A 3,704-nucleotide genomic window follows, 5' to 3' on the forward strand; every position below is an offset into this window, starting at 1 on the left:
CACAAGTCTAAAATATTTGAAAAGATCAAAGAATTTCATAGTGAAGTGGAGAATCATCATAACAACAAAATAAAGTTTCTACGATCTGATCGTGGAGGCGAATATTTAAGTTACGAGTTTGTCCAAAACAATGTGGAATAGTTTCACAACTCACGCCACCTGGAACATCACAACGTAATGGTGTGTCTGAACGTCGTAACCGTACTTTATTAGATATGGTGCGATCTATGATGTCTCTTACCGATTTATCACTATTATTTTGGGGTTATGCATTAGAGACAGCCGCATTCACTTAAAATACGGCACCGTCTGAATCCGTTGAAATGACACCATATGAACTATGGTTTGGCAAGAAACCTAAGCTGTCAATTCTTAAAAGTTTGGGGTTGCGATGCTTACGTGAAAAAGCTTCAGCCTGATAAGCTCGAACCCAAATCGGAGAAGTGCGTTTTCATAGGATACCGAAAAGAAATTATTGGGTACACCTTCAATTACAGATCCGAAGGCAAGATCTTTGTTGCTAAGAATGGATCCTTTCTAGAGGAGTTTCTCTCGAAAGAAGTGAGTGGGAGGAAAGTAGAACTTGATAAGGTAATTGTACCTTCTCTCGAATTGAAAAGTAGCTCATCACAGAAATCAATTCCAGTGATGCCTACACCAACTAGAGAGGAAGCTAATGATAATGATCATGAAACTTCAGATCAAGTTACTACCGAATCTCGTAGGTCAACCAGAGCATGTTCCACACCTGAGTGGTATGGTAATCCTGTTCTGGAGATCATGTTACTAGACCATGACGAACCTACGAACTATGAGGAAGCGATGATGAACCCAGATTCCACAAAATGGCTTGAGGCCATGAAATGTGAGATAGGATCCATGTATGAGAACAAAGTATGGACTTTGATTGACTTGCCCGATGATCGACGAGCTATAGAGAATAAATGGATCTTCAAGAAGAAGACTGATGTGATGGTAATGTTACTGTCTACAAAGCTCGACTTGTCGCGAAAGGTTTTTGACAAGTTCAAGGAGTTGACTATGATGAGACTTTCTCACCCGTAGCGATGCTTAAGTCTGTCTGAATCATGTTAGCAATTGCCGCATTTTATGATTATGAAATCTGGCAAATGGGCGTCAAAACTGCATTACTTAATCGATTTCTCAAAGAAGAGTTGTATATGATGCAACTAGAAGGTTTTTTCGATCCTAAAGGTGCTAACAAAGTGTGCAAGCTCCAGCGATCCATTTATGGACTGGTGCAAGCATCTCAGAGTTGGAATATACACTTTGATAGTGTGATCAAAGCATATGGTTTTATACAGACTTTCAGAGAAGTATATATTTACAAGAAAGTGAGTGGGAGCTCTGTAGTATTTCTAATATTATATGTGGATGGCATATTGTTGATTGGAAATGATATAGAATATCTGGATATCATAAAAGGATACTTGAATAAGAGTTTTTCAATGAAAGACCTCGGTGAAGTTGCTTATATATTAGGCATCAAGATCTATAGAGATAGATCAAGACGCTTGACTGGACTTTCACAAAGCACATACCTTGATAAAGTTTTGAAGAAGTTCAAAATGGATCAGTCAAAGAAAGGGTTCTTGTCTGTGTTACATGGTGTGAAGTTGAGTCAGACTCAACGCCCGACTACTGTAGAAGATAGAGAGAAAATGAAAGTCATTCCTTATGCCTCAGCCATAGGTTCTATCATGTATGCTATGTTGTGTACCAGACCTGATGTGTGCCTTGCTATAAGTCTAGCAGGGAGGTACCGAAGTAATCTAGGAGTGGATCACTGGACATCGGTCAAGAACATCCTGAAATACCCGAAAAGGACTAAGGATATGTTTCTCATTTATGGAGGTGACAAAGAGCTCGTCGTAAATGGTTACGTCGATGCTAGTTTTGAAACTGATCCGGATGACTCTAAGTCACAAACAGGATACATATTTATATTGAATGTTGGAGCTGTCAGTTGGTGCAGTTCCAAGCAAAGCGTTGTGACGGGATGTACGTGTGAAGCGAAGTACATAGCTGCTTCGGAAGCAGCAAATGAAGGAGTCTAGATGAATAAGTTCATATCTGATCTAGGTGTAATACCTAGTGCACCGGGTCCAATGAAAATCTTTTGTGACAATACTGGAGCAATTGCCTTGGCGAAGGAATCCATATTTCACAAAAGAACAAAACACATCAAGAGACGCTTCAACTCCATCCGTGATCAAGTCAAGGAGAGAGACATAGAGATTTACAAAATACATACGGATTTGAATGTGGGAGACCCGTTGACTAAGCCTCTTCCACGAGCAAAACATGATCAGCACCAAGACTCCATGGGTGTTAGAATCATTACTATGTAATCTAGATTATTGACTCTGGTGCAAGTGGGAGACTAAAGGAAATATGCCCTAGAGGAAATAATAAAGTTGTTATTTCTATTTCCTTATATCATGATAAATGTTTATTATTCATGCTAGAACTGTATTAACCTGAAACTTGATACATGTGTGAATACATAGACAAAACACTGTGTCCCTAGTAAGCCTCTACTAGACTAGCTCGTTAATCAAAGATGGTTAAGTTTCCTAACCATGGACATGTATTGTCATTTGATGAACGGGATCACATCGTTAGGAGAATGATGTGATGGACAAGACCCATTTGTTAGCTTAGCATGTTGATCATTCAGTTTTATTGCTATTGCTTTCTTCATGTCAAATACATATTCCTTCGACTATGAGATTATGCAACTCCCGGATACCGGAGGAATACCTTGTGTGCTATCAAACATCACAACATAACTGGGTGATTGTAAAGATGCTCTACAGGTATCTCCGAAGGTGTTTGTTGGGTTGGCATAGATCGAGATTAGGATTTGTCACTCTGAGTATCGAAGAGGTATCTTTGGGCCCTCTCGGTAATGCACATCATAATAAGCCTCGCAAGCAATGTGACTAATGAGTTAGTCGCGGGATGATGCAATACAGAACGAGTAAATAGACCTGCCGGTAACGAGATTGAACTAGGTATGAAGATACCGACGATCGAATCTTGGGCAAGTAACATATACCGATGACAAAGGGAATAACGTATAATGTCATTACGGTTTGACCGATAAAGATATTCGTAGAATATGTAGGAACCAATATGAGCATCCATGTTCCGCTGTTGGTTATTGACTGTAGAGGTGTCTCGGTCATGTTTACATAGTTCTCGAACTCGTAGGGTCCGCACGCTTAACGTTCGATGACGATTTTGTATTATATGAGTTATGTGATTTGGTGACCGAATAATGTTTGGAGTCCCGGGTGAGATCACGAACATGACGAGGAGTCTCGAAATGGTCGAGAGGTAAAAAATTCATATATAGGATGATGATATTTGGACACTGAAAGTGTTTCGGGACATATCGGAGTACCAGGGGCGTTACCGGAACCCCCGTGGGAATAATGGGCCTTATGGGCCATAGGAGGGAAGCACACCAGCCCACAATGGGTGGTGCGCCCCCTAAGTAAGGAGGCCGAATAGGAGAAGTAGGTGGGGGTTCAGCCCCCCTTTCCTTCCTCCCCCTCTCTTCCCTTTTCCCCCTTCTGGTAAAAGGAAAGGGGGGAGGCCGAATTGAACTAGGGGCCCAAGTAGGATTCCTCCTACTTGGGCGCCCCCTTGGCTGCCTCTCCTCCCCTCCAACCTAT

Source organism: Triticum dicoccoides, chromosome 5A (genome assembly GCF_002162155.2).
Source record: "Triticum dicoccoides isolate Atlit2015 ecotype Zavitan chromosome 5A, WEW_v2.0, whole genome shotgun sequence".
NCBI lineage: Eukaryota > Viridiplantae > Streptophyta > Magnoliopsida > Poales > Poaceae > Triticum > Triticum dicoccoides.